General features: G+C 47.7%; 2 protein-coding genes across 3 annotated transcripts in view; both read left to right on the top strand.

The window, feature by feature from the left end:
• LOC120999664 (oocyte zinc finger protein XlCOF6-like) overlaps nt 1–13,630 on the top strand; it is a 2,208,135-nt gene that overhangs the window by 789,139 nt on the left and 1,405,366 nt on the right. The window lies entirely within an intron of this gene.
• The window catches only part of LOC120999662 (gastrula zinc finger protein XlCGF57.1-like), a 35,187-nt gene continuing 22,808 nt past the window's right edge, over nt 1,252–13,630 (top strand). The window contains exons 1-2 of one of the 2 annotated variants that reach the window (XM_040430666.1): nt 1,252–1,297; nt 12,241–12,383. The gene's annotated coding sequence lies outside the window, so the exon portion shown is untranslated. Of the gene's footprint in view, nt 1,298–11,607; nt 12,384–13,630 lie in introns of those variants that run through there. The other variant, XM_040430665.1, reaches the window with a different exon arrangement.

Genomic DNA, 13,630 nt, shown 5'->3' with positions numbered 1-13,630 from the left:
GGAACAATGGGGAGCGGTCTGTGTGAGAGAGGGGGAACCATGGGGAGCGGTCTGTGTGAGAGAGGGGGAACCATGGGGAGCGGTCTGTGTGAGAGAGGGGGAACCATGAGGAGCGGTCTGTGTGAGAGAGGGGGAACCATGGAGAGCGGTCTGTGTGAGAGAGGGGGAACCATGGGGAGTGGTCTGTGTGAGAGAGGGGGAACCATGGGGAGCAGTCTGTGTGAGAGAGGGGGAACCATGGGGAGTGGTCTGTGTGAGAGAGGGGGAACCATGGGGAGCGGTCTGTGTGAGAGAGGAGGAACCATGGGGAGCGGTCTGTGTGAGAGAGGGGGAACCATGGGGAGATGTCTGTGTGAGAGAGTGGGAACCATGGGGAGCGGTCTGTGTGAGAGAGGGGGAACTATGGGGAGCGGTCTGTGTGAGAGAGGGGGAACCATGGGGAGCGGTCTGTGTGAGAGAGTGGGAACCATGGGGAGCGGTCTGTGTGAGAGAGGGGGAACTATGGGGAGCGGTCTGTGTGAGAGAGGGGAACCATGGGGGGCGGTCTGTGCGAGAGATGAGGAACCATGGGGAGCGGTCTGTGTGAGAGAGGGGGAACCATGGGGAGCGGTCTGTGTGAGAGAGGGGGAACCATGGGGAGCAGTCTGTGTGAGAGGGGAACCATGGAGAGCGGTCTGTGTGAGAGAGGGGGAACCATGGGGAGCGGTCTGTGTGAGAGAGGGGGAACCATGGGGAACAGTTTTACCCATTTCCTTCTAGTCTCTGCTGTATATTGGAGGAGACTACAGTAACTTATCTGTAGATCTTATATCCAAGGGACCTTGTGACGTTACAGGGTCACATGACATGCTGAAGTCACATGGGTTTGAAGCAGCTGTGGACTGTAGCAGAAGGGTCATATCTCCATCCCATGTGCTGTGGTCAGACATCAGAAGGTCTCTCTAGTGTTGAGGGAATCGAGCTTCGGATCCTCAATCTGAAGTAAATTTGTTCAATAACTTCAATCTTTTCACCTGAAGTCACGTGAGACTTTGGTGAATTAATTCGGTTTTCATTTCTGATTCTTTAAAAACATATTAAATTAGTAATCTGAAGCTCGATACGCTCAACCCTCGTCTCTACCAAGCATGGAGTTTAGACATTATCCTACAGGACCTTTGATGATGTCACGGTCATGTGATCAGTCACATGAGGGGAGTAGTAAAGCAGTAGTGGTTTTCACTGTTCAGCACTTCCTGTCATGTGACCAGTGTGACGTCATCGCAGGTCCTGCAGCCCCAGGAGGTGAGATCTGCAGGTCAGTTATTGGTCTTGGTTCTGGGTTTATTAGAATGGAGCGGTTCTATAGGTGACATATAGCAGGTCCAGCCAGCAGGGGGATACGGATTGTGTCAGGAGCTGAGAAAACGGATGGTTTTACACACAAGTTCCATCAGTTCTGTCTGTGGTTGTATCACCATGACCGCAGCAACCAGCGTGTAACACATAAGGGCTCGTCTCCTCAGTTCTGTTCTGTCTGGACGAGTTGTTCGGAGCGTCAGTTGCGCTCGGTTTGTGTCGGTTTCATCAGGTTTCAGTTATTTCTTTCCCAGGAAATGTAATGGAAACATGGCTGACAACAGCGAGGTCTATTAACCCTTTCTACCCCGGGCCATTTTTTGCAAATCCGACATGTGTCACTTTATGTGGTGATAACTTTGTAACACTTTTACTTATCCAGCCATTCTGAGACTGTTTTCTCGTGACACATTGTACTTCACGACAGTACAAAATTTGAGTCAATATATTTTTCCTTTATACATAAAAAATCCCAAATTTACAAACAATTTTGAAAAATTCACAATTTTCTAAAATGGAATTTCTCTACTTTTAAGACAGATAATAAATTGCCTCATAAAATAGTTATTAGTCATCATTCCCCATATGTCTGCTTTATGTTGGCATCATTTTGTAAATGTCATTTTATTTTTTTAGGACGTCAGAAGTTTAGAAGCAATTTTTCAAATTTTCAACAAAATTAAATTATTCAATCAAATTATTTAAAACTGATGTTACAAACTTTGTTAACCCTTTAGGTGTCCCACAAGAATTAATGAAAAATGGAGTCAATATTTAAAAATTTCATGTTTTATGCAGATTTTTCATGTTAGTAAATTTTTTCTTGCAACACAGCAAGAGTCAACAGCAAACTAAACCTCAATCTGCATTACTCTGATTTTGCAAACCCCATATGTGGTAGTAAACTGCTGTCAGGGCACATGTCAGTGGTAAGAAGAAAAGGAGTGCCATATGGATTTTGAAGGCAGATTTTGCTAGAATGGTTTTTGGGCAATATTTTGTATTTGAAGAGACCCTGACGTACCCCTACAGTGGAAACCCTAAAAAATGAAAACTCCACCCTTCAAATAATATATTAAGGGGGGTACTGAGCACTTTGACCCCCTAAGTGTTTTACGGAATTTGAAAACACTTGGCTATGAAAATGAAAAGTTTAATTTCTTCCAATAAAATATTGCTTTAGTCCCAAATTTTTCATTTTAACAAGAGGTAAGAGGAGAAAAAGCACTCCATAATTTGTTACCCAATTTCTCCTGAATAAGGCAACACCCCATATGTGGTGGTAAACGGCTGTGGGGCACATGGCAGGACTCAGAAATGAAGGAGCGCTATATGGCTTTTGCAGCGCAGATTTTGATGAATTGGTTTATGGGCGCCATTAGTTTTTATTTTTTGAGTGATTGTATTATGTGGGGGCTCATTTCTTATGGGATGAGGTGACGTATTCATTGGTACCATTTTAGGGTACAAAAGACTTTTTTATCGCTCAGTATTTACCTGAGGGGGCATATTATGGGATATTTCTATAGAGCAGGTTGTTACGGATGCGGCGATACCCAATATGTCTATTATATTTAATTTTGTTAAGTTTTACTTTGCATTTTTGAACAGAATTAAATCTTGTTTTTGTGTTGCCATTTTCTGACTGCCCTATTTTATTATATTTCCAGGCGTTTCACCTGCGCCTGGCAGATCATCAGGGGGTGGTAGACAAACCCTAATTTGTAGGGCAAAAAAAGGATACACAAGATAAATAAAGAAATTATACTTAGCTCCTGTATACAGTCAGTGGGAAGTATATGATGATACTGAGTCCTGTCAGTTGATAGATAGCCTGTAAAAGAAGGATTGATATAAGGACTACTAAAACAATGTCCACAGGGTTTCTGTGTCATATACTTACTGATCAGGAGGGACCCACTGTCTAACTTCACAGATGTTGGGGGGAGCTGATGTGGCCGGTCTGTAGAAGCCAGTGCTCAGTATTTAAGCACTGGTGTCATCTGACACTTCCGGATGCCGGTATTGTGCATTTCCGGTTAATGGAGCGCATGGCATAGTTGCGACGTGTCATTTCCGGTACATGGCACGCATGATGGAACGCATAATACCGGAAGTGTTCGCGTAACTTCCGGTCTCTGGAACGCAAATTGGAACGCATGAGGCTAAAGATAGATCGCACATGCGTCCTTTACAGTCCTTGGAGCGCTTATAGAAGCGCAACAGGTGGAAGATCCAGAGATGTATATAATTATGATAATTTATAAAGGTAACCTGGATATATTGATAAATATATAACGTATAGAGAGATGCACAATAAAGCTCCGTTAGTATATTCTGTCACAAATATACAGACCGGTCTGATAATCACAAGAGGGAGACATATATAGAGTGTAGCTATAGTTAGATGCCACACGCAAACCTTATGGGATCCGAAGACTGTATGGGGGGCCCATAAGAGAAACAAGGTAAGATAAGGGGCAGATGATAGTCCTGCCCCTATTAATTAGTGGTACTTCTCGTAAGAAAACAGGGGAAAGGTCAAGTTAACCAAAAAGGAAAACCAGCTAAATGAAACAGGTATACGTAAGCCTTTCATTTAGTCCTCCTGGTGACTGGGACCGGAAACGATAGATCCATTCAGTTTCCTTCTGGAGTATCCTCCGGTCCCAGTCACCTCTCCTGGCCGGCATGGGGACAACCTCAAGTGCCGCAAAATGAATGGACCTGAGGTCACCGTTGTGATGATGATTCACATGGTTGGCCACAGATGTATCATTATTTTTAACTATGTCGTCAAAAATTTACCGTTAAGTTATAATAAAGGTATCGTTTTTATGAGCACGCTATTTCTTCTTTATACGCTGACCACCCTAGAGCCAAAATGCTCCCCATGCCCATAATTGAAGAACCCTTTAGTCGGGTAGCGGTGGATTTAATAGGCTCAACCTAGCCACTCCGGTAAACGTTACATCCTGACCATAGTGGATTACGCCAATAGGTACCCCGAAGAAGTAGCGGTGCCCAATATTGAGGCTGAAACAGTAGGAGATGCCCTGGTCAAGGTATTCTCAAGAGTAGGATTTCCACGAGAAATTCTATCTGACCAGGGTACCCAATTTACAGCGTCTGTAACACGTCAGCTAGGAAGATCTGTGGGATAAAACCCCTAAAGAGCTCCCCGTATCACCCCCAGATTAACGGTCTCTGTGAGCGATTTAATGGAACTCAATCAAATGCTAAAGACGTTCAAGGCCACTTACAGAGACTGGGAACGGTTCCTGCCTCACCTCCTCTTTGCTTATAGGGAGGTGCCGCAGGAATCAACGGGATTCTCGCCCTTCCAGCTGCTATACTGGAGGCAAGTGAGGGAACCCCTAAATCTAATTAAGAAGCATTGGGAGGGGGCCACAGAATCGACAGGGACCCTGGTGGTACCCTATGTGCTGGAATTGAGGGACCGAATGGAGGCATTGACGCAGATGGTACATAAGAACCTTCAGGCAGCGTCAGCGGGTATGGTATGACCGGAAGGCCCCACACCGTAGTTTTAAACTGGGACAGAAGGTTATGGTACTAAAACCAGATTATTTGGAAGATATGTGACACTACGTACACTGTCGCCAGCTGTGAGAACGAGGATGTGAAGCGCACATTTCACATCAACATGCTCAAGCAGTACAAAGGGAGAGAGGAAGAAGTGGAGGCCGTATGTGCCCCAGCATCTGAGGATACGGATAACTTACCATTACCTGATCTGCAAGGGAGTGACCAGAGAGAAAGGGCCATAGAGTAGGTACACTTGGGGGAACGGCTGGGACCACAGGAGCGGACACAGGCGATCACCCTTCTGAAAGCCAAACAAGCCACATTCTCTCAGGAGCCCGAATACACTAGACTAGTGACCCACAGGGTAGAGACCCCAGGCCAGGCTCCGTTGAGGCAAACCCCCTACCGCATCCCCGAGGCGGTCCGGGAAGGAGATTCTCTGTTTGGGAGTCATTGAGCATTCGGAAAGCCCTTGGGCCTCACCGGTGGTACTAGTGCAAAAGCGGGACGGTACGACCGGCTTTTGTGTAGATTAATGGAGACTAAATAATAAGACGGTTACAGACGCCTACCCAATTCCCCGGGTAGACGAAGTGCTGGACCGCATCGCTAGGGGGAAGTATCTGACTACTATGGACTTATGCACGGGCTACTGGCAAATTCCCCTAGTCGAGGATGCTGTTCCGAAATCCGCCTTCGTCACCCTGTTCGGCCTGTATCAATTTAGGGTCATGCTGTTCGGGATGAAGAATGCCCCAGCTACATTCCAAAGAATGGTAGATCGTCTCCTAGATGGGCTCCAGGACTTTGCGTGTGCCTACATGGATGACATAGCCATTTTTAGCGATTCATGGGAAGCCCACTTAGTCCACATAGGGGCCATATTGGACAGGATCAGAGCAGCTGGTTTGACTTTGAAACCCGAGAAGTGTCACATTGGTATGGCGGAAGTTCAATATCTGGGACACAGGGTAGGTTGTGGAAGACAACGACCGGAGCTGGCTAAAATTGAGGCTGTTGCCAATTGGCCCACTCCCCGTATCAAGACACAAGTTATGGCTTTTTTAGGGACAGCCGGTTACTATAGATGCTTTGTCCCTGACTATAGCGCCCTGGCTAAAACCTTGTCAGACCTGACAAAGAAAAACTCACCCCGACAGGTCCTGTGGTTGCCGGAGTGTGAGACAGCTTTCCAAACCCTGAAGCAAGCTCTTGTAAATACACCTGTTCTCGCCGCCCCTGATCCTAATAAACATTTTATCGTTCACACAGATGCTTCCATGTTTGGACTGGGGGCAGTGTTAAGCCAGGTCGAAGAGGACGGAGGGGAGCACCCAGTAGCCTATCTGAGCCGGAAACTATTGCCCAGGGAGGTCAGTTATGCAGCTATCGAAAACGAGTGCCAGATTGCAGGGGATAACGCTCGTCTTTTCAGGTGGAGTCTAGCCCTAAAACCATACGACTTCACTATACACTGCCGGCCTGGCAAGTTGAACTGGAATGCGGATGGCCTGTCTAGGCAAACAGAGTTGGCAGCTTAAATATCTCAGGGGCTACCCGGACAGTCCCAAGTTGACCCAAAAAGGGTCTATCAGATCATTAAGGGGTTAATCAGAACCCCCAGGTTATTTCCCCCATAGATGACTATTTACAGCGCTGGTAACGCTAGTTATCTGTGTATCTGTAGTTATATAATACAGATGTGTAGACCGCTATAGTGTAAGGATCTATATACCTGTGTGTCCATAGACATGTATAGGGGCTGATTGTATTACTAAACATTAACCCCTTCAGCAACCTGCAATTTTCCATTTTTGTTTGTTTACTACCAGCCTTTCCGGAGACACTAGTTTTATTTTTTTTATTTCCCTTCATATGACTAACTTTTGAAAAGACCAAGGAGGGAGAATATCAGCTCCAGTTTTTTTACACTAAGCCACGCGAATCCACATGATGGGCAGACTGGCATCAGGCACAGATAGGTAGGTCAGCACCGAAGAACGTAGACAGAGGTTTCTTCTGGGTCCCAACACTTTTCCTCAATAATATTGGTTCATCAGGGGATAATGAGAGGGGATAATGAGGGACATAAATCAAAATATAAACACATAAAATTACACATGTAAGTAAGTAGATTACATTAGAAATGCCCAAGTCAAAAATGACCAGTAGATCTCCATATTATTGTAGAAAGATAAATCCACATATGCTTCCTTTTTAGTGTAGTGAGATTAAAAGAATATCAAATCAGAAGATCAGCAGATTATATGAGTTATATTCTCCGTAGGTCCAGGTTATAATCTACAAATAAGAAAACATAAAATAACATAGTAAAACAGTCTTCCTTTAAGTTAATCAAACAGAGAAATGCCCATAGCCTGTGTGGCAGATTAATCTACAATGCGTCCCTGACCTACAAGTCACTGACTGTGCTCTCTTAGACTGCCAAGAAATAAGCCCATAAACACCAATCTGCTACCTGTTGCATCTAGGAATAACTCACACGGACACTTCTTGGTTGGGTGGGAATCGGTCATAGCTTTATTAACAGAATCCCTCTGTGGGCAAGTCCGCCTTCTTCTCCATCCTTTTAACACACCGACCTCCACTGTGACTTAGTACATAATCCTAAAGAACAGTAAAACAAAAGAAACCATCAATCATAAAAAACAACCAGGGTGGGAAGTCGCCACCCAGAAGATGTAAGAATGGCCGATGAAACAAACGGTGGGTTGAACCGCGCCTGAAAGAAAATTAAATCAATAAATGGGGACGAACGTAAGACGCAAAACAGGCAGATCTCCATCTGCCGATCCGTTGCACCTCGGACTCCGGCAGGCCTACCCGAGCCGTTTCCGTGGCAGCCCCGATCCGTAATGAGTGCGTACCAAACTCAGACACAGGGAGGCCCAGTGCCGCCAAACAGCGACGGAACACAGACCTAAACTGAAAACGAGTAAGCGGACTATCGTCGGCATGGAGAAGGGGGCACCTTGGGCTCGGGTTCACAATAACTGAGAAACCGCGGCATGAGGGCAGACTGGGCCGTCCACTTTATGTAGAGGTATCCATGCGCCGCTCGCGAAAACATCAGTTTTGGAGCGCCGAATGAAGACTCGGACCGGCGAGTCACTAAGGAGCACTTCGCCTGCGCCTAGGCCACCTGGACAGGCCCGAGAAGTTGACACCAATTCCCCTATCCTAAGTGCGGCAAAAAAGGCCAAACAAAAAGCAGCCCTAAACAGCACAACTTCATAGGATGAGGGACAGACAGAGGGAAGGACCTCGCAGAGGCGCGTTAATAAAGAATAGGAGACTGGGTGCCTACATTCATACCGGACATGCTCCTTGAGCCAGCCTCTGATGGCCTGGCGGATTAAGAAATGCTTAGTCACATCCGGCCAGCCGCACAACTTAAGGTGAAAAGCGACTCCCCCTAGCCGCCGCTGCGCCATCACTGAAGTAACCCCTTGCTCGCGCAAGCCCAATAGATATGAAATGGTCACTTCCAAGCAAGCAGCCGGTAAATCCCCATTCGCAGTACCCACTGCCACCGCCCACCATTCTGCCCATGCCTTACCATGTCCGGACCAATTAGCTGGCGTCACCGAAGCCTGTACCATAGCCATCAACCACTGATTGGCAATTCCCAGAGGTGTTGTGGGCAGAGAATGCCCTCGGATTGCTCCCGGCAACAGGTCCCTGAATTCCTGCCAACGAAAGCGAGAAAGAGCATCAGCCACGGAGTTCTGAACACCCGGTACATGGCGAGCCCGGAACCAGATGTTGAATTCTAAAAAACGGAGGACCAAATGGCGCAATAATTACAGTACCGGAGGAGATGAAGAGGTCAATTTATTAATGCAATAAACTACCGCCATGTTATCAGACCAAAAACATAATCGTCTGTTCTGGACTTTGGGACCCCATAGATTAATGGCTACAATGATGGGAAACAACTCAAGGAGGGTTATATTGGAGCACAAGCCGGCATTGTGCCATTGTTCCGGCCACGGAGAGGCACACCACTCACAGCCAAATACGACTCCGAAACCGGTGGAACCCGCCGCAACCGTAAACAATGACAACTCCGCCGCGGTGACCTCCAGGGCTTGGTAGCAAGTGTGGCCATTGTACTGGGCCAAAAAATTCAGACTTTTAAATCCAGCTTCAACTGCTTGGTTAACCGTATGTGATGGTTGGGTTTTTTAATACCGCATGTAGATAACGACAAACGCCGAGAGAAGACACGGGCTATAGGCATGATGCGGCACGCAAAAACCAGGAGGCCCAGCAATGACTGCATTTGCCGGAGGGTAACAGATTTAACGGCGAAAAAGCCCCAAATCATTCCTGACAGTTTGTCTAATTTGTCCGCAGGGAGGCGAAAAATCTTCAAGGAAGTGTCGATTTCGATACCCAAAATTGTAAAAGACGTGGCAGGACCTACCGTCTTGTCTTCTGACAGGGGAACACCGAAACAGGAAATGAAAAAACAAAAGGTATTGAGGAGGAATTGGCATCCAGCGGAACTACCGGGAGACACAAATAAGAAATCATCCAGGTAGTGGATGATCGCCTGGGAGCGAGTCTCAAAACGGATGACCCATTCAAGGAAGGTGCTAAACAAATCAAAATAATGACATGAAATGGAGCAACCCATTGGCAAACAAGTGTCATAATAATAACAGCCGTCTACCATGAAACCCAGGAGGTGGTAGCAATCAGGGTGAACTGGGAGCAATCGAAAAGCAGCTTCAATGTCCGATTTGGCCAATAAAGCGTCTTTTCCTTCTTGTCTAACTAGTGACACAGCCCTATCAAACAACACATAGAACACTGAGGCCTCTTCCTTAGGGATACGGTCATTCACGGACGCACCTTTTGGGATGGACAAATGGTGAATCAATCGAAAGGAGCCTGGCTCCTTTTTTGGGACGAGGCCAAGGGGGAGGAGATGCGAATGTTCTTGAATGGAGGGGCAGCAAACGGGCCCATTATTCTGCCTAATGCCAATTCCTTCTCAATTTTTTGTTTCAGTTGTATGGGGTTGACCTTTGCCGATTTTAAATTGTCTGCGAACGTAGGGAATGAAGAAAATAAAAACGGGATAAAAAACCCGAACTCAAAACCAAAACGCAGCTGCGCCGCCGCCTGACTATTGGGATATTGATCGAGCCAGGGGGACATCGCGGACACGCTCACTGGTGTCTTTCCCACCAGCGGGTGGTAATGGATTCTGCCCAGGTTGGGTACGCTGGCAACGAACCGCGGAGTGCGCCCCGCCACAGATGGAGCATTCATGTTTATACTTACAGAGGGCGAAAAATTTGCAATGACCCTCGTTGTACAACCAACAGGCTCCAGGTCTACGCATGGCCACCGCCCCCTGCCCAGTTACTGAGGAGGCAGCGGCCGAAGGGGAAAAGGGCTGAGATTTTTGCGCCAACATGAGACTAAGCCATAGGTCAACCGCCTTTACCCCCCAACCAATCTCCGGAGTCAGAGCCAGGCGGCGGTAGAACTCCTCATCGTAACGCCACCATGCGGAACCACCGTGTGAATTAAAAGCGCTATAAATGGAGTCCATATAGACGAAGAGCTCCGCCGCACGCTCCGGGTGCCGCTGAACCATAGTATAACCTAACACTGCAAATGCATGTATCCAGTTGCCTATAGTGTGAGCTACCTTAGGTCTCCTGTCCACAAACCTCTCAGCATTAGGACGACGCTCCTTGTCGACCGTGTGCTGATCCACGGAAATTAATGACCAAATGTCAACATAATGATTAGCCCAAATTTTATTCTTTGTATCCTCGTCTAGATGAGCTCCTAATGGTGACAGCCCATAAAACAATGATTCTTTATGATCTCCTTCCCAGGGCTTAACGGGGGGAGAAGGCATGAGAGGTGCTTGCGGGACAGAATTCGGGTCTAACTGGGCTAATAAAACTTTAAGAGAGGACACTAACCCTTTCGCAACTGTGCCAGTACCCCATGCTCCAGTAAAATTGAACTCACCGGTTGACGCATTCGGCAGTGGGGGAGCCACTGAAGCCGCCTGAGGAGGTGCCGTTGGAACGGCGCTGGTTGCATCAACCAGACGGGATGACCTGCTGGACCACCGTCTGCGTTCACGCCTACTACGAGTTCTTGGCCTGCCAGAGCTGGATCCACAGGAGCTCAGAGGATGAAGGTGACCGCCACCTAGCCGACCTCGAGCGTGTAGAACGGCGACTCCGTCTATAGGCTCTGGAACCATGGCGGGAACGTCTGGAGCGATGAGAAACCGACCTGCGCCTTTCTCGGCGGTCGTGGCCATCCACTGATGATTGAGGTGAGTAGTCCAGACGTGGGGCAGGTGCAGAGACTGAGGGGGTACTAGGCGGCTGGGCCGTTACCGCAGGGGCAGCAGCTAAGTCTGGCAAACTGGCAATAGAAGCTGGCACTGGAGGGGGAGGGGGCACACAATGAGTTGGAGGGTGAGTAATCATCCCAGCCACATTCTGCTGGAGGGACTCTTGTGCTACAGCGCTTGCCTGCGGCTCACTTGTGAGAGCCTCCTCCTGCTGAGGAGTGCTCGCTAGGTTTATTCCCCACAACTTGAGGGGACAGGGGGCTATACAGCGGCGCAGGAGGAAGGGAGCAGCGCGCCACAGCAGGGATCGGTGGCCGCAGGCTGCGCTGGGTAATAGAGACTGGAGTGGGGGAGTGGTCTGCGGACGTGCGGCCGTAAGCGCTGTGGCTTGGCCGACCCACGCGCGATAGCAAGAGCTCTTCCCCGACTCTGAAATCGGCTCCTGGAGCGAGGTAAGGGTGAATAAGAGGGACTGAGACGATTGGGTGGGCGGATAGTACGTGCGGGACGCCTGCCACCCTCGCGCTCATGATGCTGAACAGGGGGGGGAGGGGGGCAGGGGACTGCTGGGGGACATCGGGCGCCTGTAATCCCGCCAGCAAGCGAGATAGTAAGGCCGGCCCTTCATTTTGTAAGTGTGCCGTGTGCGCAACCAAAAACTCCTGCTCTGTGGCCATACCTGCAGGATCACACGCTGCCTGGCTGCCGTAGAGAAGAGGACGGGCCCTCCCCTTTCACATTCCTATAAACCCCATAGCTCCAACCATTACTACACCCAATCAGAGCTGAGGGGGGGGGATCAGGAGGGTGTGTAATCCTTACCACTGTTCTTTTGCCACTCCTGCCATAAAACACCCCTGCGGGCTATACCACCCTCACCTAGCTGCCTGTGGGTTGAAACTATTAACCCCTTAACGCCTGACCCTCTCTGCAGTCCATGCCGCCTTCATATATCCATCGGTGCCTGCTAACCTGCACTTACTTGTTTCCCTCAGGTTCTTTACGTTCAGTGCTCTTCTTTTGAAAGACAATGGTCCTTTCTATCAATGACCCACCAAGGATGGAGAAGGACAGAAACCACATGGCTAAAAAGATATTAGACCTCACCCTGGAGATCATCTCCTTGATAACTGGAGAGGTAAGAGTCTCACATGATATCTCTCTTATGTCTAGTGATGGGTTTTGCTCTAGTAGACGGGCTAGCGGAGGCAGTATAGAGGCAATCACAAAGCCTTTAACTTAAACAGTTCGGTGTTTATTCACACATAAGGAAACACAAGATGACCGTTCACAGTCTTGGTGTTTGTTCACATCATGCAATGTCCATAAAACAAAATCTTCCCCTGGTTAGCAGTCTTTCCCCCAGCCGTCCACAGCAGGCTTTAGTTGCCTGTTTTCCAGCAAGCAGCTTCCAATCCTTTAGCACACCAATTTACAGATCCCAAAACAGAGTCTCCACAGCTTCCCTGTCAGATGGAGTATCATAAACAGTTGCAAGTAAAAGTATGTGAACCCTTTGGAATGATATGGATTTCTGCACAAATTGGTCATAAAATGTGATCTGATCTTCATCTAAGTCACAACAATAGACAATCACAGTCTGCTTAAACTAATAACACACAAAGAATTAAATGTTACCATGTTTTTATTGAACACAGCATGTAAACATTCACAGTGCAGGTGGAAAAATTATGTGAACCCTTGGATTTAATAACTGGTTAAACCTCCTTTGGCAGCAATAACTTCAACCAAACTTTTCCTGTAGTTGAAGATCAGACGTGTACAATGGTCAGGAGTAATTCTTGACCATTCCTCTTTACAGAACTGTTTCAGTTCAGCAATATTCTTGGGATGTCTGGTGTGAATCGCTTTCTTGAGGTCATGCCACAGCATCTCAATCGGGTTGAGGTCAGGACTCTGACTGGGCCACTTCAGAAGGCATATTTTCTATTTTTTAAGCCATTCTGTTGTTGATTTATTTCTATGCTTTGGGTCGTTGTCCTCTTGCAACACCCATCTTCTGTTGAGCTTCAGCTGGTGGACAGATGGCCTTAAGTTCCTCTGCAAAATGTCTTGATAAACTTGGGAATTCATATTTCCTTCGATGATAGCAATCCGTCCAGGCCCTGACACAGCAAAGCAGCCCCAAACCATGATGCCCCCACCACCATACTTCACAGTTGGGATGAGGTATTGATGTTGGTGTGCTGTGCCTCTTTTTCTCCGCACATAGTGTTGTGTGTTTCTTCCAAACAACTGAACTTTGGTTTCATCTGTCCACGGAATATTTTGCCAGTACTGCTGTGGAACATCCAGGTGCTTTTGTGCAAACTGTAAACGTGCAGCAATGTTGTTTTTTGGACAGCAGTGGCTTCCTCTGTGGTA

The sequence above is a fragment of the Bufo bufo genome, chromosome 4 (assembly GCF_905171765.1).
Source record: "Bufo bufo chromosome 4, aBufBuf1.1, whole genome shotgun sequence".
Taxonomy (NCBI): domain Eukaryota; kingdom Metazoa; phylum Chordata; class Amphibia; order Anura; family Bufonidae; genus Bufo; species Bufo bufo.
The sequence above is the reverse complement of the archived record's forward strand: the minus strand, read 5'-3'. Positions and strand labels throughout refer to the sequence as shown.